We start from the raw sequence: 24,970 nt of genomic DNA, 5'->3' as shown, positions 1-24,970 counted from the left end.
ATAGCTCCCACATCGAATTTATAAATCTATATATAAGTATAAGGGTAATAGAGATGTGAGTATTAATCATTCATTCGGAGATGTTTTTAGAACAGAATGTAAAAAAACATACCATTAATAAACAAAGAGTTTTGCTGGGGTTGCATTAATTCTATATCATCGAGGCAAATGTAATTACTATTTCTGTCATGGGTTGTGTCTTTTCCATAATTAGGAGAAGATATTCGGAAAAGTGAATTGCATTAGGTAAGTCTACATTAAAGTTGACATTCTGTTCATAGACTCAGAAGTGAAGGCAGACTTCAATAAGAAAATTGGTATCTCAATTCTAACTGAAATGGAATAGTTAAAAGCTTAATGAAATTGAAATCTATGGAAGGAAGGGTCAAAAGGAAGGAAAATATTAGGAGTCGGAAATATTTTTCATAGTCATATTGTTAATTATTATAATTTTCATAGGCTGTTAAGGGGTGGAAATTATAAACTAAAGCCTCTCTGTTTGGACATGTATTAGAAAATGTCAGAAAATAAGCAATAAGGTCTTTCTTGTGATAAAATATTCCATATTTTGATACTAGCTTTTACCTTATATGAAACTTGTAAATGTCTGCTCTACTTTTATTTTCATCAATTCATCTAATGTTAAGTATAAATATGACGGTTTTAATCTGAACAGTGTTTGAACATTATGTTACATTCTACTTGGCACAACATGAAAATGTAATGCACCTGAAAACAGGAGATAAAAAAAGTCTGAGTAGAGATATTGTCAATATAATTTTACAAGTGCTTAGTTCCAAGATTTGTATCAGTAATCTGGGACTGGAAAGAGTAAGAAAGATATCAATTGGAAATGGATCACACAATATACAAATATATATTTGTAAATATATAAAATTTATAAATATTAAATATAGTGTCTGTGTATGTGTGTATGTGAGTGCTATATTTAGTCAGATGTTAACAATCGTGGATTTTAGCATATCAACAGGACATAAAGAAAGGGAAATAAATGAGTGACTTTTCCAGAAACAGTCTTCTCTAGAAATCTTGTCCCACTCACCCCACAAAAACCATTTATATTGTGATCCTATTTATCTGCCTTTTGGTTTAATGTTCCTTTTTCATTTTATTACAATAGTCTAAATTCTTCTCACTTTTGTTCCATTTGAACAAGAATGTATTTTGAGATTTTCCCCACAAAAGGTAAACTTGGCACATAAGACAATGTAGATGACAAATTAAGTGAAAAGAAATAACCCATACTGACTGATTATTTTTAAAAATGATGGCTGTTAGACCCATGAACTCATGACAGTTGTTAATAATTACAGATGATTTACATGGTATTAAGCTAATAGAACTAAGCCATTATGGGGAGGTGTACACAAGGCCCTGACTCCTTTTTTTAAATTTTTTATCATATTTGTTTTTTTACATATACATTTATATTTCTACACATAAATAAACTACATACAGCAAAAAGAACGAAGAAATAATCAGGAATTATATAACTGTTACATTCTTAATGCTTTGGCTATTTGTATTTGGCAACCTTGTAGAAACCATCTTTCCTATCTTGGTGTGTCTAAAATTCTGAATGTAAATCAATATCTATCATATCTCATCATTTTAACCTAAAACATCTATTTAAATCTAAAAATATATTTTATTAATTTATTCATATTACATCTCAATTGTTATCCCATCATTTGTATCCTCCCATTCCTCCCTCCCTCCCATTCTCTGCTTACTCCCCTCCCCTAAGACTGTGACTGAGGGGGACCTCCTCCCCATATATACGCTCATAGGGTATCAAGTCTCTTCTTGGTAGCCTGCTGTCCTTCTTCTGAGTGCGACCAGGCCTCCCCATCCAGGGGACGTGGTCAAATATGGGGCCTCAGAGTTCATGTGAAAGTCAGACTACACTCTCCACTCAACTGTAGAGAATGTCCTGTCTGTTGGCTAGATCTGGGTAGGGGATCAAAATTTAGTGCATGTATTGTCCTTGGCTGGTGCCATAGTTTGAGCAGGACCCCGGGCCCAGATCTGCCTATCATAATGTTCTTCTTTTAGGTTTCTAGGACCCTCTGGATCCTTCTATTTCCCCATGCTCCCATGCTTCTCTCACCTGGAGTCCCAAAAGTATGTCCTCCTCTCTGTCCCACTTTCCTGGCGAGTAAAGACTTTCATGGGACATACCCCTTGGGCTATTGTCCAGATATAAGTGAGATTATACCATTTGAGTCTTTCTGCTTCTGGGTTAACTCACTCATTATGATCATTTCTAGTCCAATCCATTTGTCCACAAATTTTGAGAACTCCTTGTTTTTAATAGCTGAGTAGTATTCCATAGTGTAAATGTACCACAGTTTCTTTATCCATTCTTCTACTGAGGGACACTTAGGCTGTTTCCATGTTCTGGCTATTATGAATAAGGCTGCTATGAACATGGTTGAGCAAATGTACTTGTGTGCTGGAGCATCTTCTGGGTATATTCCAAGGAGTGGAATAGCTGGGTCTTGAGGAAGCCCTATTCCCAGTTTTCTGAGATAGCATCAGATAGATTTCCAAAATGACTGTTCTAGTTTGCATTCCCATCTCAATGAAGGAGTGTTCCTCTCTCTCCACATCCTCGCCAGCATCCCTAACAACTAAGCTTAATTCTAAGACAAAACTATCTGGTCTTCACCCCCATCAGAGACTTGAGAAGGAATAGTATGTAATTACCAGAGTAAACTGGAAGTGCAGGTTAGCAGCTTCAAAAAAAAAAAAAAAAAAAAATGACAGAGACAGTCGGCTGCCTGAACACTCACTGCAAACTCTATATAAAGTTGGAGCATCATCTTCAGCCTTCAGGCCTAATGTATCTGACTGACATTATTTGTGGGGCAGGAACTATTAAGGACTTGCTTATCCTATCTTGACAGAGTTTGGCTGTCGAGTCTCCCTGCACGCAAGTTTGCCTATTATAGGCAGATTTCTGTCTGTGCCACAAATGAGAACATTTTGCCCAGTGACTAAATTGCCACACTTGAAGCCATCCCCATGAGGAGATTCTTTGACGCTCATCATCCTCTTTGAGATAGGTTGGGTGTTGCCAGGAGTTAACTTGTCTTGTTGTCAAAGAATCTTTAAAACAATAGAAACATCTTTAAATGTTATATTGTATATGTCTCTAAGGCTTTTGAAGACATTATCTAACTATTTTACCTTATCTGTCTATCAAATCATATTTATCTGATAAACCTAGATTGTATATTCTTGTGGTGTAAATAGACTAGTAATTGACATTACCATGATTTGATCAACTAACAATTAGCTTGCACTTCGTAATTATGCTAAACAGTCTGCAATACCATTTTCAAGGTATTGGAAATAAACCTTGAATTATAATTGAGTTGTATGCATACAATACCTGCTATTAGAGTAGAAATATATATATATATAGTGTGTGTGAAAAATAATCTTAAATTTGAATTCTATACCAATGTATCAAAATTAAACTTATTTTGCATCAATATACAAAATTTTATATCAATGAATTAAAAATGACCTTATTTGTGATTAATAATTAAGGCCTTAAGTTGAGGAGGTGGTTCAATAATCTACTTTTTGTTCTATCATCCCTATATATTTCTATGTGCCCCCTTCTCTCAACCCCTATCTCCATACCTAAGAAAGAAAAACAGAGACATCCCTAAGTCCAATCTTGTTTTCTTTCTGAATAAGACCAATAATAACTTATAACCAACTGCCAATGAAAATAAACATCTGTGGCCCAAAAGAGCAAACTAAAACAATACCCAACCCCCCTTAGGGGAAATAGGACATCATTCTCTTAGGGTTTATTTTGGCTGATTTGGGGTGAATAATACCTTTACAGGGTCCCAAATAAAATTGGGGAAAATGGTTAAACAAGCCAGGAGTAGCATTTGTGGCCGGCCAAGTTTCTAAATTTTCAGAAATTCCAGGCTTAATAAGAGTTCTGTGTGGGACAGTATGAAAGTTAGAACAATTGGAATTGGAAGATTTCTTCAAATGTGTTCTGAGAGCTGTCCTGTTCTGATCAGTAACAGGAGCTGAAGCACCTGACTCTGGAACATGCAGGATATCTACCGGATGGCACCATCTAGCATGTTAAGAGAACTAAGTCCCTCTCTCTTATGGGGAGCAATTGACAGATGGTCATAGCTTGATGTGAAAGGATGTGGCCACTGATATGCTATCCAGGCTGCAGTGGATGATTGACATATCCACACTCATGTAGACAGCATTAATTGGAAAAATTGGAATATTAAAAAAAGGGGCAAATGATGAATTTGGTAGGAAGATTATACGGGAACCCCTGAGGAGTTGGAGAGTATCAATAACAGGTTGGATATGCTCTTAATACATTATACATATGCAAGAAACTCTCGTTAAATAAATGAAAATATTTTAAAAGACAAAATTACAGCTATACATAAAAGATACATATCTTTACTCCTGTGTGACAAAATTGTGGCTCAGAAAATGTGGATTTTTAACTGCTTGAAAATGTTGTCTGGGAGGAGTCGAGGAAGGGGGATGCAATCAGGATGTAAAGTGAATACATTAAAAATAAACAATCTTTTTTACTTAGTCACTCTTTGAATTTTATAATCAATGATAGTCCTTTACAATATGTTCAGAACATAGTTCAGTAATACTCCAGAAAAGCTACAATTCAAGAGCTGCTAATGCCTCTGTCTCAGATACTCTATTACTTGGTGAGCAATCCATGTACCATTGTTCACAAACAGCAGTAGAGAGCATATCAAGGTGCCTTCAGCTTTATGGGGGAATCCAAGACATTACTTTTCCTAAAGAAAGAAGAACCTTGAGTAAAAATTTTCATGACAAAACAAGTTAAGAGCAATGAATATGATTTTGTTATTTGCTTTGTCATGGTAAAGGGGGAAAAAAGCCATGAAGTTTTCAAAACATAGTTGATTCGTGGAGGTGCACACCTTTAATCCCAGCACATGGGAAGCAGAGGCAGGAGAGAGTGCTGTGAGTTCGAGGCCAGCCTCTTCTAAAAGCGAGTCCAGCATAGCCAAGGCTACACAGACAGACCCTACCTCAAAAAACAAAAAACAGACAAACAAACAAAAAAACATACTTGACATTGGTCAAGATCAGCAACATCTGTATATATGATGTTTTATTCCACAGTGTTCTCAGAATGCGAAAATTGTGCATTTAATCCCATGTAGTCATCCTTAAATACACATTCATCTTACCAGTACTAAATTGACTCAATGGAATATATTTATACATGTGTATGATGTATGTATTTCTTATGTATATATGTATGTATGTGCATGTGTGCATGCATGCTCAATAATAATAATTAAATAAGAGATGGTAAATTTGAAGATGAGTCAGAGTCCTGAGGAGGAGTGTACGTGGAGACAGTGTGGGGTGAAAATTATATAAATACAGTATGAATATATGATTTTCACAAATGATAATAATAATGTTATTTGAACCATTTAAATCGGTATAATGTAATTGGTTCTATAAAAAGGCTTTAATAAGAGCATAAAATACATACATTTAAATTTTTGGTATATTTCATTGGTAAGTATAAAAAAGAAATATATTCTTTTAATTAAATATGGGCTATTAGTCACATAAGAATAGATTCTCAAAAATCTACTTGTTGGCAGTATTAATTTTACCTTGAATTATTCTGCATAATCTTAATGGCACTAGAACTATATTTAACACATCTTTTTCATGGAACTATGAAATATTAAGCTTACTATATTGTGACAAATGAAACAAAACTGGCAGTGGAGCATTAAAGATAATATTGAAATTTTTCTCTTAAAAATAGTAAAACAGATGATTCATCCATACAAGCTAAATCTCTACAAAAGCAACCTTCTGTAAGACAATGTTTAGGTTGCTGTATGTTTGTAGCACTAGCAATGTGATTTGGGACGTTTCTTTTAATTGAATGGAGTGGTCTTCAAATAATATCTACATTAATACAGGTAGAAAATCTGTTTGTATGCCTCATTCTTTTGTTATGGCATGTGCGTTCCTCAGCACAAAGTAGGCTGTAGAAGTTGATGAAGAGTTAGCTAACAGCTGAGTAGTATTCCATAGTGTATACTCAGCTATTAAAAACAAGGAATTCCCGAAATTTGTGGATAAATGGATTGAGCTAGAAATGATCATAATGAGTGAGTTAACCCAGAAGCAGAAAGACTCAAATGGTATATACTCACTTATATCTGCATACTAGCCCAAGGGGCATGTCCCACGAAAGCCTTCACTTACCAGGAAACTGGGACAGAGGGGAGGACATCCTATTGGGACTCTAAATGAGAGAAGCATAGGAGAATAGCAAAGTAGAAGGATCCAGAGGGTCCTAGAAACCTACAAATAGAACATTATGATAGGCAGATTTGGGTCCAGGGGTCCCACTCAAACTAAGACACCAGCCAAGGACAATACAGGCGGTAAACTTTAAGCCCTACCCAGATCTAGCCAACGGTCAGAACATTCTCCACAGTTGAGTGGAGAGTGGGATATGACTTTCTCACATACTCTGGTGCCTCACATTTGACCATGTCCCCTGGAGGGGGAGACCTGGTGGCACTCAGAGGAAGGACAGCAGGTTGCCAAGAAGAGACTTGATACCCTATGAGCATACACAGAGGGAGGTGATCCCCCTCAGGAACAGTCATAGGGGAGGGGAATAATGGGAAAATGGTCGGGGAGAGGAAAGAACGGGAGGATACAGGGATGGGATAAACATTAAGATGTAACAAGAATAAATTAATAAAAAAAATAAAAAATTTAAAAAAAAAGAAAGCTAAAAAAAAAAAAAAAAAGAGTTAGCTAACATCTTATTGGGTGGACCTGAAATGCAGATGCATCAAGAAACCAGACAAAAAGGTCACTATGATAACCTGGGCACTAAAACCTTGGAAGGGAAGTGCTGATGGTCAGTCCTGTACTGGTAGAGTGGATAGCAGCTTGTCCTTGTGTGTGGGCACTGATATTGTTTTGTTGCAGTGGCTGATTTCTGACTTTAGTTCTTTCTATAGGGCTGAGGTTTCATGGATTTTTCTAAGTTTAGGTTTGCATAAGGTTTTAGCATCATCTTTGTTTGGTCTATGTTTGGCCAGTGATTGATTTTAATATTATAAGAAATAACAAAATATTGAATTGAAACACAGTATCAATCCCATTGCTACTTACCAGCACACTCCCCATGTCTTGCAAATACATCTGGTAATGCAAAGTTACTCAATTTTACTAATAACAAAGCCATGCAGGATGATTTGACTCTACGAAGGAATTACCTAATTGTGTTCAGAACAAACCATTTGTACAACATTAGAAATGTAAACAAAGTGTAAAACCATTTCATGATAAGGATGATAGGGAAATTTTAACTAGATGAGTTTTGTGCTCTACACATATGCTGCTGCTGCTATAGCCAAAAAACAGTATCTTTGCAGAGTTATTAAGTGCTGCCGGAAATTCAAAATTTCCAGATTACCTTATGAAAGTCAAGTATGTAAATTCTGCATATAAATTTTAAAAATTACGGATTCAGTACACTGAAAAAGCTGATGAGATGACAGTCCCTCTCATCACTAGTTCCTTTTCTATATGAGGAAGTGTATCCATAAAGAAATGGCCCTCTTTTCCCTAACCTAAAATTATAAAAGGGTATATTAACTAAAGACTGAACAATTAAATTGCATTTAAAACTTAATTCTGCTTTTTTAATTTCAAATCTTATAAAGTAGCTGAAGAATATATAATGGAAAGTATATGATAAAGATAACCACTCTGCAAGTAAATAAAATCAAAAGTAATAATAAAAAACACTAGCAAAGTCATGAAGCCTCACCAAGGTAAGAGTGTAATCACACCACAACCTAACAGAAGTACAGAGATGGACATGCCTTGCAATGAATATCTAGGGATTTTTTTTTTTTTTTTTTTTTTTTTTTTTTTTTTTTTTTTTGCATAGGAAATTTGCCCTTGAGATTTCCTGCCAATTCAATGTGAATTATCTGACTTCAGGGTGAAAAAATAGAGCTACATCCTGCCAGCCGAGTGGAACATCCCAAGAAAAATAACCAGTTAAACTATGAAACTGGGAAACTGAGGAACATTTAGGTTGTTTCCAGGTTCTGAGTGGAGAGTGGGGACTGACTTTCACATGAACTCTGGTGCCCCATATTTGACCATGTCCCTTGGATGGAGAGGCCTGGTGGCACTCAGAGGAAGGATAGCAGGCTACCAAGAAGAGACTTGATACCCTATGAGCATATACAAGGGGAGGAGGTCCCCTCAGTCACAGTCATAGGGGAGGGGAGTAAGGGGAAAATGGGAGGGAGAGAGGAATGGGAGGATAAAAAATAAAAAAAAACTAAACTGGGAAACATAATACGCAGGAATAGTACAACATAAGATACCTGTTCTGTATATGAAGAGTTGGTCCACAGCTGGTGGATCTAGCTAGGATAGGTTGTGGGACCAGGTAATGGAGGGGGGCTAATCTTTTGTTGGTTGTAAGCTAGACCTGGTTCTCACATGATATTGATGCCAAGTGAGGAAATTAGCCACAAGCTCTCACAGTCAAGACTAGAGTTACTATGACCAGTCTTCGTCACTCTGGTGCACTGAAACTACACGATGACTGTAATGAGAAAAGTAACACAAACAAATATACACATATATGTACATACACACACATATATATACACATATAAAACATGTATCTCTTTATATTATATTTAATTTGGTATTAAACTGACGAGTTATATATTTGTGAATGAAAAAGTTACATTCATTTCTATGATGATATTTTTAGCGACTAATCTTAAATTTTTGCATAAACATTTTACGAAAGGTGTTGGATAATTTTATGTAATAATTTAATAAGTCGTTATATGATTTAAATTAAAACTACCATTCCTCAAAGAAAATACCAAAATACCCAGGACAAATTTAATTTTGGTAAAATGCTTTAGGAAAGCCCCTTTATTTTTACAGTTTATTTGAAGATAAATAGAAAGGGCTGAGGAGGTGGCGCACTGGGAAATAGCACTTACCCTGCCAACCTTGTTATCTGAATTGGATCTCCAGAGCCCGTGTTGGGAGGATCACTCTCTACATGCACACTGCAGCACAGGTATACCACATTTATACAGTATGCTAACATCACACATACACACAAACAGTAAGAATAATCAAAACATTTAGACCCAGAAAGTGGTCACTATGCAGACATTCTCAGTTTCCTTGGGTATTATGTGCAGCAGCCAGAGTGGCATCCACTGAGATCTCAAGTGTCCTATTTTTGACAATTGTTAGGTGGTTACTCTATGAATATTTACATAATCCAAATTTGCCTTTTGTTTTAAACTCATGAGTGAAATCTGGGCATAGTCTGTAGGATCATTTTGGCACACATTTAAAATAATTTAGTATGCATAAATCAATTGCTATATTTACCTATATGTCTAGACGTGTACATTAAATGCTATTTATTGATAAGATATTAACATTCCATGACTGAATTTATTTATTATCAATGTGATCTTTTGCAAGCACTTCAAATTGTGAGAGGATAAAATCTAGCTTGCCTTACAAATATAATTGTAAACATTTTTCCTTTTATTGAAAATAATGTTTTCTCACATAATATATTCTTATTACTGTTTCCTCTTACTTCTAGTTTCTCCCCATCTCCTGTCACATCCAGAATCAGATCCTTACTGTATCTTTCAAAACAACAACATCAACAACAAAAAGACGATACTATGAGATAATAATAAATAATAATAAATAAAATAAGATAAAACAAAAACAAACACATCAGAAATAGGAAGGACAAAAGTAACAGAAGAAAAGAGACCAATAGAAGACAAAAGAAAAGGATATATATGTAGAGACCCACACATTTGTTAACTCAGGAATCAGATAAAAATATCAAAGTGGATTTTTATATATGATATATATATGTATGTATATATAGACCCACAGAATAAAAACAGATTTTTTAAGTAAATAAAAATAAGTGGAATTAATCCCTAGCCTTCATCCCTACATACCAGCGTCATTAGTGTTGGAAGTCCTCTGCACAATACCAAAGGAAAACTTAAACGTCAACTCAGCGATGACCCTCGACCCCTTTGATCTACATCCGTGTTCTACATGCAAGACATGCCAGCGCAATGGTGGCACAAAGCTGTGGGAGTAAACAAGAATTATCTGGTTTAACTTAATGACCACTCCATTAGATGGAACCCATATGCCACACTGCTTCAGTGACCAAGAACTTGATACTAGAGAGCCCTGGGTCCTAGGTGAATTACTCATCAAGAGTAACAACAACAAAATACAGCAATAAAAGAGCTCTACCATTCTGCTACACTCACAGATCAGTACCTTGCTCCGCCACCAACACAGAAAGTATTCTTGCAGCAAATGGGAACAAGTCAGAGACCCACAGCCGGAAGTCGTTCAGAGAATGAAATACCCTGCAACACTCTGTGCTTTATGGCATATCTCCATCAAATCCCTGCCACTAAGTGTCCGGGAAAGAAAAGAATGTGAGAGCCAGAAAGGATGGAAGACATCAAGAAACCCACTTGCAAATGATAGTTTTATCCGAGAGAGTTTCACGATGGAAACAAACTACTCTTTTTTTTTTTTTTTTTTTTTTAATTTCTTCACTTTACAACCCAATTGTAGCCCGCTCCCTTATCTCCTCCTGATCCCACCCCCCTCCCTCCCTCCCCTAGTCCTCAGAAAGGGGAGCCCTCCTCTCCTAACATCTAACCTCTGCTATCAAGTCTCACCTGGTCTGTGTATCTTCTTCCTCTGTGGCCTGGCAAGGCTGGCCCATCAAGGGGAAGTGATGAAAGTATAGCGGCCAGACTCCATGTCAGAGATAGACCCTACTCCCCATATTATGGGACCCACAAGGAAACTGTGATGCCTATCTACTGCGCCTGAGCAGAGAGGGTCTAGGTCATCCCTATGCATGGTCCTCTGTTCAGATGGGGTAGACCCACAGTCTCCTTGTGGGTGCCATAATATGGGGATTTATCGGTCTCTGCAGCACCCCATCCTCCGATGGGATTTTTTACTCCATTGGTCTTCTTGTGGAGCTCCTGTCACTTCCAGGTTTCTCTAGTCCCCAACTCTTCCATAAGACTCCTTATGCCCCCACTGCAGCCCCCAGAGTTTGGCTGTGTGTCTCAGCATCTGCTTGGATCTTCTGCTGGGTGGAGTCTTAAGGCTAGGCTGCTTGATCAACAGTAAAAAGCCAACCCAAAATGAACTCATAGGCATCTTTGGAGGCTCCTTGTCCCATAATGTCATATCAAGGTTTTACATTTCTATTATTTTTAATGAATAAATAAATAAATAAATGTTTATTCACCGTACATCCTGGTCGTATCCCGCTCCCTCCTCTCCTCCCAGCCCCGCCCTCCTTTTCCCTCTCCTATTCCTCAGACAAGGGGAGCACCCTCTTCTCTTCCGCCCCAGCTCATCAAGTCACATCAGGACTGAGTGTGTCCTCTTTCTCTGTGGCCTGGCAAGGCAGTGAGTCCTGTCATGGGGAAAGCAATCGAAAAGCAGGTAACAGAGTCCATGTCAGAGACAGCCCCTCGGCCCCTTACTAATGGACCCACATGAAGACTGGGCTGCACTTCGGATACATCTATGTAGAGGACCTAGGTCCAGCCCATGCCTGGTCCTTCGTTGGTGACTAAGATTCCACAGACGCATCTGGACCCTGGTTGGCTCTGTTGGTTTTCTTTCTTTCTTTCTTTTTCTTTTCTTTTCTTTTTTAAAAATGTATTTTATTAATTTATTCATATTACATCTCAATTGTTATCACATCACCTGTATCCTACCATTCCTCCCTCCCTCCCATTTTCCCCTTACTCCCCTCCCCTATGACTGTGACTGAGGGGGACCTCTTCCCCCTGTATATGCTCATAGGATAGGATATCTTGTGAAACTCCTTTCACATCTAGGTCATTTTAGGCTTCCACTCCTACCCACTTTTCCACTAGACTCTCTGTGCTTTACCCAATGTTTGGCTGTTTCATGTCTCAGCATGTTTCAAGCTGCTGCTGAGTGGAATATCTCAGAGGACCACTCTGATAGATTCCTGTGTGTAAGCACAGCAGAGTATCATTAGTAGTGTTAATGGTTGGCTCTCTTCCATGGGGTGCATTTTTTAACTTGCATTTACAGTTTCTAATTGATCCCATATAGATAAAGGCATCCAGCTATGCACAAACATGAACCCTTATTCATTTTGATGCCCCTCAAGTACTGTAGGTCTCCTTAGTGTAATTGACCTCTATACAGGTTTAGTCTTGGGACATAGAAAGAATCCTGCCCTGCCGTCTCTGACTAAATGAACATAGTAAAAGGGAACGAATATACATTTACATTCACCTCAATTTTAAAAAAGCATTTCAAGAGATTAGAGAATGTAGCCAATATTCAAAGATACCAACAGCTCACACTTAAGCACGCTTTATATTACATCATCTTCTTATGTGCTTTATTACTTTCTGGCATGCATAAGATTAATTTGCTAAAAGGACTAGAGTCTTCTCAAGACAAAGGGAAATGTAAATAAATACTGTTCTAGCTTTTTCTGAAGAATTACCTTTCTTACATAATCTAGACATATCATAATTATCCTTTAGCATGAGTTAATGACCATGGGTACCACAAACTTCATGTCCTGACAGTAACAAAATATTTACACTCCTTGGTTTTTAGACAGTTTTTATTTCTATGAAGATTTTAATCTCTGCATCCAGATTAATATGTTTAGCTGTTGATTAAAAACAATTTGAGAATTTGGGAAAATAAGAAGCAAAGAAAATTAAAAACTCCCTCTTTCAAGATTGCTATAGCAAAATAAATATATAACACAAAGAAACAAGATGGATATTAAGATATTTATCTTATCATGTATTACATCAATTTCTTTTAAAAAGACTTACTATAGGAGCATATGCTTTATATAGTGACTATAAATATCTTAGAAAAGTTGTAAGTGTAGGTATTGAAATAAAACAGAATTTGTATCCTTATTGTACTTTTATATTTATCCGTATTTTTATTTCTTTTTTATTAACTCCGCTGCATGTTCAGTTATAATTACAATATCATGACAGAAGGAAGAGGAATCCATCGTTTTATTTCCGAAATGCTACTTGTACAGAGAGTAACTTCAAAGCCGGATACATTCTTTCATCTAAACTGTTGGAACTGTACCGGAATCAATCATCCTCCTCGGATGATGAAAGCATCGAGAAGACAGGTGCTCTAACACATAAGTTTGACTTGCACTCTGACTTTTATCTTATTAAATCTTTTCTATGTTTTGCACTACTGACTCCTTCAATATTTTACACACAGTGCTTAGGCCTCAAGTCAAACTTTTAAGTGAACGAATCTCTTCAATTTTCTTCATATGCATTTTAAGGATATTTTTATTTCTAAAAGTTTTACTTGAATCTCATTTTGAGTAGGAAGCTGATGCCAGTTTTTCTTTCACATTCAGTGAATTGTGGCTTCTGGATGTATAATATCTCAAAAAATTCATAGATGAATGCAATCTATTTTTTGTGTAATTTTGTAAATGCATAAAGTGTGATTTGATCACATTGATATCCCACTGTTCTCCTTGAAGTTTCTTACAGTCACCTTCTCCTTTCTCCCAACATCTTATACTTTTTCCTTGTAACTCTTTATATTGTTTCCTTTATACTGTGAGATTATAACATTATCACATCAATTCACTCTACATTTTCTCCTTCTGGTCCTCTCATACACCTCTTCATGCTGTTTTCCAAATTCATGGCACCTTTTCTTCCTAAATATATAAGTACAACCTGCTCAGTCTATGTATAGATCTTCCGTTTTACTTGATCCCATTCACAGTACTTTAATTTGTACACAGTGTGAATCTTTTCATTAATCACTGTCTTTTACACACATACAACTCTGATGAGGCCTGAGATCTGCACTTACCTGTGGGTAGAGATTTAGATTTAGCGGGAAGTTGGAGAAACCATGACCTTAAGCAAAGTAATAGTAGGCCCATCCCTAGTGCCTAGGAGCTCCCTGGGCGTGGGCCCTTGGCCACATTCACAGCAACAGACATGTGTTTTCTCCTGTGAAGCAGGCCTTAAATCTTATATTTTCCTGTCCTAACTCTGGGATCCGGAACTTATCTCCCTGCCCTTCCCAATTCAATTTCATTTTCGTTTTTGTCATTTGTTTGTTTGGCTTGTATTGTTTTATAATATATCAAAAATCTCAGAAGTAAATATTTGCTACTAAAAACTGATAGTAAATATTAAATAACCCTGAGTCATAGACTAGAAAGAACATTATATTATGTACTTATTTGTGATCATTTCTACATGGTTACTTTGCAACTACAGCATTAGCTATTTGTTAAGTTCATACTTTGAATTTGGCATCCAAATTCCTTTTCTCTGCTCACTCCAGAAAAATTAGAAAACTTCAGATTAAATTTACATTTTCCAACCTATATAGACACCATTATGCCGAGAATTTATGAAATATTTTTCATTGTACTTAAGTATATTTATAAAACTTTTATATATGTTCTTCACTTGCCATTTATTTTTCTTAACTATTCCTCTTATTTGCCTTCACTATTTAATTGATATCTCTTTTTAAATGCTGAATATTTAGACAAGTATATATCATTTTATCACATTTAATAACATAAACTCTACTAGATAAAATAAAATCATATTTATTATCTCATCCACCAAAAATTATAATCATCAACTTCAAAACCTTTAATTGCTTAGGTGTTAAAATTATAATAGCTCTTTAAAAATATTTAATGAATAATTTTATACTTACTATAGCAAACACATAATTATATGAATATGAACTACATATTTAAACTACATTACACATACATATATGTATATATATTATCTATGACAAAAAGGAGGTTAAAGCACATATGTTAAGCATAGCAAATATTTATTAAATATGGTAAAAAGTGGAATTGGAACTTATTTGTGAGAGCAGTGCTTTCACACCAATTCATTTCTGGGGCTGTTGCTTTGTATGAGGCTACTATTGCAGCTCTGAAGAATGTACTAAGTGTCATGGCAGTAAAATGCTCTTGTTACTGCATGGTCGTCTATTAGCACAGACTGCATTTCAAGTAGAAAGAATGGCCATGGAGCTAACTTTTCTGAAGTGAGCTTTGTTTGAAAGGCCAACTGGATGATGTAAGTTGCTCCCAGCTGTTTCACCTTTAGCACATTTTCTACTGCTCACTTCTAATTATTCTTAATTTTGTTTCTGAATGAAGTTTAAAAAATAATGATAGTACAAGTCTTAGCTCTCTCTAGTGCATTTTAAGGATGTTTTAATTTTCTCATCCGATTTCACAAGCAACATACGAAACCACTCTGTTGAAGGAGTTTACAAAAAGCTTTCTTCAGATAAGACAAATTCATCCAAAATGTTGGTTGTCAATATGTCTTACTTATTCAACATTTTTTTGGCAGAAATAATGCTAAGTACTCATAATGTAGATGTGGAGATATGAGACAAAAAAAAAAAAAAAAAAAAAAAAAAAAAAAAAAAAAAAAAAAAACAGAATAAGACACAACCATATGCCCGCATTCAAGAACAAAATAGAAGGAAAATAAATAAATAATAGAAAAGGACATTTCTAGTTAGGTAGAGAATTAGTCAAGAAAAATTAAAGTTGGATTAGGAAGTGAAATTTGTAACAAAATTGAGGAGGAAGTGTGTTAGGTCCTTCTAAAACCTTAGCGGTGGGCTACGGCTTGGGACATCAGGGGAAGGACTGAGAGTACAGAGTTTAGATAAGACAGTCCAGGTCTTTTAATACTTTACAGAAACATGCCACATTATAATGCAGCTACTTAGAAACCTGTCATCTAATTATTTACTTATCGATGCTGAGTTCCAAAGAAGCACAACCAGGTGTGGCTCATCCTTGAACCAACACATTACAGTTTAACATCTATTTCGTGAATAACGTTTGTGAAAAATACTCAGTTGATCGAAATTCTGTGCTAGACCTAGAAATATCTGAACTTTGACATTCAATGAATAGAAACAGAGTGTGCCTACACAAAGGATTCAGTTTTGTTAATAGGAACACTGCAGTAAACACTGGAGGTTGAGCGGTGTGTGGTGGTTAGTGTCTTTAACCCTAGGACCCAAGAGGCAGAGACAAGTAGATCTCTGCAAATTAGAGGCCAACCTAGGCCATACCATAAGTTGCAGGCCAACAAGAACTACATATTGAGAACATATCTCAAAAACAAAATGAACTCTAATTACTTAATTAATTAAACACTAATGCCTGTTGTAACTGCTACAAAAAAAAAAAAAAAAAGACTGCAAATGTCAGCACAGCTTCCTCCTTTCCCAAACTCTAGTGTTAAATTCACACTTAGGTGTGTGATTTTTGTCTCCACCTTTGTCACAGTGACTCTCTTTTTTGTGTATCTCCCTTTCATGTGTCGATTTCAAGGTTTCTTTGTATTTTTGTTTAAGTTTATTTATTTTTTAATATACTCCAGTTAAAACATAATTAATTCACTTACTCCTTCTATTTCTTCCAACTTCTTTCATGTCTCATCCCTCCAAATTATTCTCGGTCTCACCTCACTCCCATCCTTATGGATGGCTTGTTTTTTCTTTGATTGTTTCTATGATTTTTACACACACACACACACACACACACACACACACACACACACAGTGGGGGCGGATTTCAGGGATGACTACTTTGCATTCGACAGCAATAATTAGAACGCTCATCCTAGGGGACGTTAATCTAGCTTTAACAGTAATCACTAATTGCCTGTCTTTTTCGTTGTATTGTTTTGGTGTTTTTAGATTTTTGTTTGTTTTATTTTTTGTCTAGGAGTGATAACCTATGTGACATTCTCCCCTCTCTGTTAGTATGACTATTGATTTTGTCATTGCTCCAGATTGTTTCTTCTGCCATTTCTAGGAGACAAAGTCTCACACTAACTTTATAGGCCAACAATTGACAAATAGGACTTTCTCAAATTAAAAAGTTCCTAAACAAATAAGGAAACAGTCAACTGAGTGAAGAAGAAACTTAGAGCGTTATAGAGACTTTTATAGCTGTACATCTTACTGGTGATTGATATACTAAATGTACAAATTTTTTTAAAAAATAAATTAAGAAAGCAAATGAGCAAATTTTTAAAAAGGAGCTTTGATTCTAAAAATAATCCTCAATAGAAGAAATAAAAATGACTAAGAAATAACTCAAAAAGTGGTCATCATTATTAGTAACTAAGGAAATGCAAATTGAAATGATTTTGAGATTTCATCTCACTCCAGTCACAGAAACTAAGGTAAACAATGCAGTTGAAAACAAATGCTAGCAGGGATGTGTGAAAAAGGGAACCCTCATTCACCCTTAGTAGGAAAATACACTGGTGTAGCTACTCTGGAATCAGTATGGAGAATGCTTAAAAAGCAAAAGATAAGTGTACTGTACAGCCCAGTGGGAAGTGGCATGCCACTTCACAGATTTTTGATGAGTAATGTTTATTGCTGCTCTATTCACAGTAGCCAGAAAATGGGAACAGCCTAAACTTCCTTCAGTAAAGGAACAGATGATGAAAATGTGTGCTGTACATGTGCACAGTGAAACGCTTTTTTTACTGTAAGAAAAGTGAAATCATGAAATTTTCAGGTAAATGGATCAGTGCATCTAGAAAAGGTATTGAGTGACATAACTCAGACTCATAAAGATACACTATGCACATTATCTTTCATCTGCAGTTCTTAGCACCCATCTTCAGCAGTAAGTCCATAATTTGGAGGAAACACACAGAATGTGCAAAAGGACTATAGAGGGCAATAGAGGGATATAGGTGATATGAAATAGGAGGATGTAGCTCTAGTTGAGGAAAAACAGAAGAGGGACAAAACAAAACCAAGGTTGTTTGATAAAGACATAAGGAATCATTATTTTATGTTTACCTAAAATTATATAAAATAAACAAAATTTACTTACACACATACGAGCACACAGAGACACATAATATATAAAAATATGTATGTATGTATACACTAATATATATACATATATGCAAATTACTGAAAACTTTAACTGCTTTTTTCATTTTTGGAAATCATTTATGTCCCACATAAGTACATCAGAATAAATATTCTTCCTTTGAAGGTATTGAATACATTCACAGATGAGATAATATTCACAAATTCTGGCAGTTAAGTAGGATATCGGTTTTGTTAGGGGATTTTTTTTTTTTTACCATAAAATACTATTCAGAAGGAACAGGTATGAAAAGAGGAAGCTGGCGGGTTTATTTGAGGTAGAGAAGGACTTGATTTTTAGATGAACAATGGCCTATGCTCAGGAACTCAAAAGAGAAGCTGTGTCCTATGGCCTGAAAAAAAAAAAAAAAACCTGAGCTGTGTGAAGCACATAAGGCAGTAGAGATGCACACATTGTGCTCACTGTTAAATACGCTTCCCCTACTACTGTGCATTCTCTCCTCATCGAAGTTATTAAGTTACCCAGGCTGAAGCTCCACTGTCTTTAAGTGTGATGCCCAATGACACCATGACCTTCAAAATCTCTCCTACAAATAAAAATCCTGGAAGAGAATGGAGGATCTTTCAGGGTATTTGAAGCACCACATTTAGGAATGTGTTGAAAGCTTTTGATTCGTTCCCATATCTAGAATTTAGTCCCATAGTTTTGGAGGAAGACTTTTAAATGCAGTTCCCAATGTTCCTAAAGGATAACAAAGTACTTTGAGAAGAGTCCAGTGTTGTCATTGTCTCCTATATATAACACACTCTGACTTTAAACAACACCTCTAATTTTGATTTTTTTTCCTAATTATAACTGAAGTTATTTCCAAGTCAAGTGTTGAGGGTAATAACTAAAAACTATGACAATCAAGGGGGACAATATTAGAGCAGAGAGAAAAGCACTGTCAGCTACATGAAAGAGTAGTACACCAGCACATTGGACTGATCACACTGGGTAGAGAGTGACTTCTATATTGATATTAATTCACAATGTTATGGTTACTTCCAATCAACGTCATTATTGAGATGCTTGCTTGAAGCTCTTAAATGTCTTGGAGATCTTCCCCACGATTAATTTCAAACAACATTCAGTGTATCTTCACGACAGCACTGTAATATAACGACTCATGATATAGTTACATTCCCATGGGTGATGATGCAGTAAATGGTGAAATCAAGCATCTAAACATATCATTTATTTATTTATTTTTAATATATTTTATTAATTTATTCATATTACTTCTCAATGGTTATCCCATCCCTTGTATCCTTCCATTCCTCCCTCCTTCCCATTTTCCCCTTACTTCCCTTCCCTATGGCTGTGACTGAGGGGGACCTAGGTGAGAGAAGCATGGGAGAATGGGGAAATAGAAGGATCCAGAGTGTCCTAGAAACCTACAAGAACATTATGATGGGCATATCTGGGCCCAGGGGTCCTGCTCAAACTATGGCACCAGCCAAGGACAATACGTGCAGTAAACTTCGAACCCCTACACAGATCTAACCAATGGACAGGACATTCTCCACAGTTGAGTGGAGAGTGGGGTCTGACTTTCACATGAACTCTGGTGCCTCATATTTGACCATGTCCCCTGGAGGGGGAGACCTGGTGGACAGCAGGCTACCAAGAAGAGACTTGATACCCTATGAGCATATACACGTGGACGAGGTCCCACTCAGTCACAGTCATATCATTTAAAACATGAGAACAGGATACTTTTGGTGAAGAGGGATTAGTGGCTTCACATCAGGACTAAAGTCACAACTTAGAAGGTATATCTTAAGCATGATTAATGGAATCCAACCTGAGAAGTGAACTTTAGAAACTGCTTGAAAATACAAAAATGACATACCAAAATTTCCTATTTTATTTTCAATGTCTGGGAAAGGAATACTAAGACAAACGCACTGTCAAAATATGCCATAATTTTTCTAAACATAAATTGTTTTTATTTCACTTGTGATTGAAAATATTAGACAACTATGTAATAATCGATAGATAGTCTCCCCGATATCTAACTGATCTTGTACTTTTTTTCCTCCTTTCTGCCAAAATTTGTTCATTTTTGTAGGCCTCTGTGATATTTTTATGCTCCTCTTGCAGATTTTTTAGAGCCTTGTCACAGGGTCAGCACTGCCCATCTATCCTTGTTTGCATGTGTCCCCACATGGTTGCCTTGTTCACTGTACTCAGCACTGTCTACTTACTGTTCCTCAAACACATCTGTCACAGTCTACCCTTATGTTCACGTGGCTCTCTTATTTTATCAGAATGGTGTTTACCATAATTTATCCTTTCTGTATTTCAAAGCCATCAGGGTTTGTTTTTTAATCCAACTCATGCCTGGAAGGTAGCTCAACTTTAGAATGTTCTCTGAATGCCATACAAAGGTGTCTATGTTTAGTCTGTCTTAATAAGAAGGAGAGTCTGTAATCTGTTGATGTACAAGCAGAAGGGTAGACACTCATTTTAAGAAAATGCCAGCAGCACTGCAACCTCAGTAGATTGACTTCCTTTGACATAACTTGCTTTGCGAGCAACAGCCTCTCTCTTTACTCATACCATTCAGGGGGTAGGATAAGAAGCTCTATTACACTAGATTCATGCCTAGATCAAAAGGTAAATGCCTAGGTCAAAATAGCAGAAATATTAGGTAGAGGAGGACTGTTTTCCAATCAATACTCTGTGATTGTTCATTGTAATTTCAGAACCCATTAATCAATAGCATTTACTAATTTAAATCGAATATACTCTACTTGCTTCCATGGGGACTGTTTTAATTGAACCTTTGAGACATAAGCATCCCTACAAAACATGTTTATTTGTCCCCTTACATATAAGCTTGAGATTTCTATGTCCAGTGCATAGCTTTGGCACTAATTCTTTTGCAAGAACTGGACATTATTTTAGTATTTGTTTGTTCTTTTACTTCTGGTCTCTCTTATTAAACTTCTTGCAGACCTCTATCCTCTCATATCATCATAGTAGAGGCAGTCTAATAAGGGAGAAGTAGATGACGTGGGATGAAATCATGATCTGGTTTGTAACTCATTTTACTTATCTATAAATGACACAAATACAATGCATGGATTAATGCAGCTGCTCAGCCGACTAAATGTGTAAAATATGATTATGGAAATGAGAAAATGAAAACATAAGCAACACTTACAGGTAACAAGATAAAACAAGTATTCCTACTCATTAAGTGTACAGCACACATTTATCTGGCTTCATTTTTTTAATGTATAAACATTCTTATACATGTGCATATAATATACCTATGTATGATTTTAACTATGTTCATAGTCAACAGAAAGAAAACACTAAAAAATAAATTAGATGCAAGACTTTACTTCATGCATGTCTTTGAGTTGAAGCCAAGTTTTTTTTGTGTGTGTGTGTGTGTAGTGTTTGTGATGTTTTCATAGCACATACAAATAGTGGGTTTCCTTATAAATTCATGTATCCATGTTTTTTATTGTGTTAACAGTGGGTGATTTTTTTTTTTTTTGGAAAGAACACTCCAGAAGAGTGTACTACTCTTATTCTTCCCAAAACGCAATACCATTTTGTCTGAACTCCTAGCAATTCCTGTTCACAAAGCATTTCTTCAGCTCTGTCTGCTGGTCGTTGTTCAACTGTACCCTGTCACTTAACAGTGAACGGGCATCCTACCAGCGTCCCTCTTAATATAGCTGAACTCAGGCAGGTTTTATTGTGCACTCTTCATTGGACATGAGTAAGCAGGTTATTTTAGGATAGTCTTGTTGGAAGTTATATTTTAGATGTACTGACAATTTGTATTTATAGAAAGGGATCATTTGATTGGTGTAATTATTTCCGAGTTCATTAGACTTTTAATTTTAATTCAAATTCAATATAAATTTACAGATCATAATGACCTAAATTTTAGTTGAATCAATTAATACTGAGTCTCAGATGAGTAAACTCACTATTCACTTATTTTAAAAACTTGTCAGAATTCTTCTGACATTTTGTTTAAGGTTTTGCAAGTTTGAATCTCAATTAGGAATTTTGAAATGACGGGGAAACAGTGATGAAGAGAATCTTGCTTTGTCGATTCTGACTTTACTTACTACACATGACAGCTTTCAGCTTTTCTCTTCTTAATGTAGAGAGTAAGTATTCAAACTCGTATGTCTTTAGTGAATAAAAGAAATGCTAGTTCATGTAATAGAACCAAATTTTCAATTAATACCTTCATACTAGTAGCTAGTTAAATTGTTTCTCAAAAGCTGATTTTACAGAAACAATTAGATTGTTTCTTTTTTAAAAAATCAGCATTGTTAAGTGCCATAGTTGATAACACAGTTTCTTTGTTTTACTGAGTTTGTTATAGCATATGATATTTTTACAGTAAAATTTTTATGTAAATTATTAATTCATTATGTGTATCCGATTTCTATATTTTCATTTAATATTGTTGCATTATAGCATAGTATACACAGTGATTGTATACATTGAAGTAAGTATGTCTTTTCATGGATGACTGAATATAATTTAGGAAAATATGTCTGTTTGTATGAAACTATTCCATTTTGCCCTCATACCACTTACAGTGGTATAAATAAGTGTCACTGAATACCCTTCTGCTATTTATAGTTCTTTCAGTTCATTACTGGTTTTGCAAGTTATTAAAACTATTGTGAAGTTTCAAAGTATAATAGAGTGAACATTTGTCTCTATTATGCATAACAAAAGGTGAATTATGCTAAAAGGAAACCAGGAAAGATGTGGAAAAACTTATTGGCCCTGGTCATTATCAACTGAAAACAGCTGCACAAGGAAACCGAGCCAATGGGGCAAAAAAGTACCTCTATGTGAATTGAGACACCTGAAATCATGTTTTGTCCTTGGTTGGTGCCTTTGATCAAGCAGAACCCCTGGGCTCAGATCCACCCATCATAATGTTCCTCTTGTAGGTTTCTAGGACCCTCTGGATCCACCTACTTCCTTATCCCCTATATTTTTCTCACCTAGAGTCTCAATAGGATGTTCTCACCTCTATCCCACTTTCCTGGTAGGTGCAGATTTTCATGGGACCTGCCCCTTGGGCTAGTGTCCAGTTATAAGTGAGTATATACCATTTGAGTCTTTCTGCTTCTGGGTTAGGTCACTCATTATGATCATTTCAAGTTCAATCCATTTGTCCACAAATTTCGGGAATTCCTTGTTTTTAATAGCTGAGTAGTATTCCATAGTGTATATGTACCACAGTTTCTTTATCCATTCTTCTACTGATGGACACTTAGGCTGTTTCCATGTTCTGGCTATTATGAATAAGGCTGCTATGAACATGGTTGAACAAATTTTCTTGTTGTGTGCTGGAGCATCTTCTGGGTATATTCCAAGGAGTGGAATAGCTGGGTCTTGAGGAAGCCCTATTCCCAGTTTTCTAAGGTAGCACCAGATAGATTTCCAAAGTGGCTGTGCTAGTTTGCATTCCCACCAGCAATGAAGAAGTGTTCCTCTCTCTCCACATCCTCGCCAGCATGTGTTGTCACGTGAATGTTTGATTTTAGCCATTCTGATGGGTGTAAGATGGAATCTCAGAGTTGTTTTGATTTGCATTTCTCTGATGACTAGAGATGTTGAGCATTTCTTTAAGTGTTTCTCAGCCATTTGATATTCCTCTGTTGAGAATTCTCTGTTTAATTCTGAGCCCCATTTCTCAATTGGGTTATTTGGTTTGATGGCGTTTAATTTCTTGATTTCTTTATAAAGTTTGGATATTAGACCTTTGTCAGATGCAGGGTTGGTGAAGATTATTTCCCAGTCTGTAGGTGGTCGCTTTGTTCTTTTGACAGTGTCTCCTGCCTTACAGAAGCTTCTCAGCCTCATTAGGTCCCATTTATTAATTGTTGACATTAAGGCCTGGGCTGTTGGTGTTCTGTTCAGGAAGTTGCCTCCGATGCCAATGTGTTCCAGGCTCTTCCCCACTTTTTCTTCTAACTGATTTAGTGTCTCTGGTTTTACATTGAGATCTTTAATCCATTTGGACTTGAGCTTTGTGCATGGTGACAAGTATGGGTCCAATTGCATTTTTCTACATGTAGAAAACATGCCACCATCATCAAACCCCTACCCAGATCTAACCAAGGGACAGAACATTCTCCACAGTTAAGTGGAGACTGGGGACTGACTGTCACAGGATCTCTGGTGCCCCATATTTGGCCATGTCCCTTTGGTGGGGAGGCCCAATGGCACTCAGAAGAAGGATAGAGGACTACCAAGAAGAGACTTGATACCCTAGCACCATATTCAGGGGGAGGAGGTCCCCCTTGGTCACAGTCATAGGGAAGGGGGATTGGGGTGAAAGTGGGAGGGAGGGAGGAATGGGAGGATGTGTGGAATGGGATAGAAAATGAGATATAATATGAATTATTTTATCTTTCAATAAAAATGTGTTAAAAAAATCTATCCCACCACAAAAAAAAAAAAAAAAAAAAAAAAAAAAAAAAAAAAAAAGACACCTGAAATCAGACTGAGTCAGCTGGTGGCTGACGTGTGTCAACAAAGCAGAGATTTGTGTATGCCTCATCCCTCAAGGAATTGGCCAAAGACTCTGGTCACTTTATAGAGGATGTATTTACAGTTCTGTTAGTTCTCTAGGCATCATTTTATAGGCAAGTGTCTTTGGGAAACATTACTTTTAAATAAATAAACAGTGATACTAGGATGTTTAATGTGATCTACAAAGCCTATAACTGTAATAAATTTGGTCACAAATATGCAGATATCTTACAAACCAGAACAATGTTGCTAAAAACG

The 24,970-nt window shown here is 36.2% G+C and overlaps 1 pseudogene; it reads right to left on the bottom strand.

The window, feature by feature from the left end:
• Positions 1-24,970, bottom strand: part of LOC127210112 (uncharacterized) — a 188,863-nt pseudogene that overhangs the window by 98,938 nt on the left and 64,955 nt on the right.

The sequence above is a fragment of the Acomys russatus genome, chromosome 27 (assembly GCF_903995435.1).
Source record: "Acomys russatus chromosome 27, mAcoRus1.1, whole genome shotgun sequence".
In the NCBI taxonomy this organism is placed as follows: Eukaryota; Metazoa; Chordata; class Mammalia; order Rodentia; family Muridae; genus Acomys; species Acomys russatus.
Note: the sequence above shows the minus strand (reverse complement) of the source record. Positions and strands in the feature narration are given on the sequence as shown.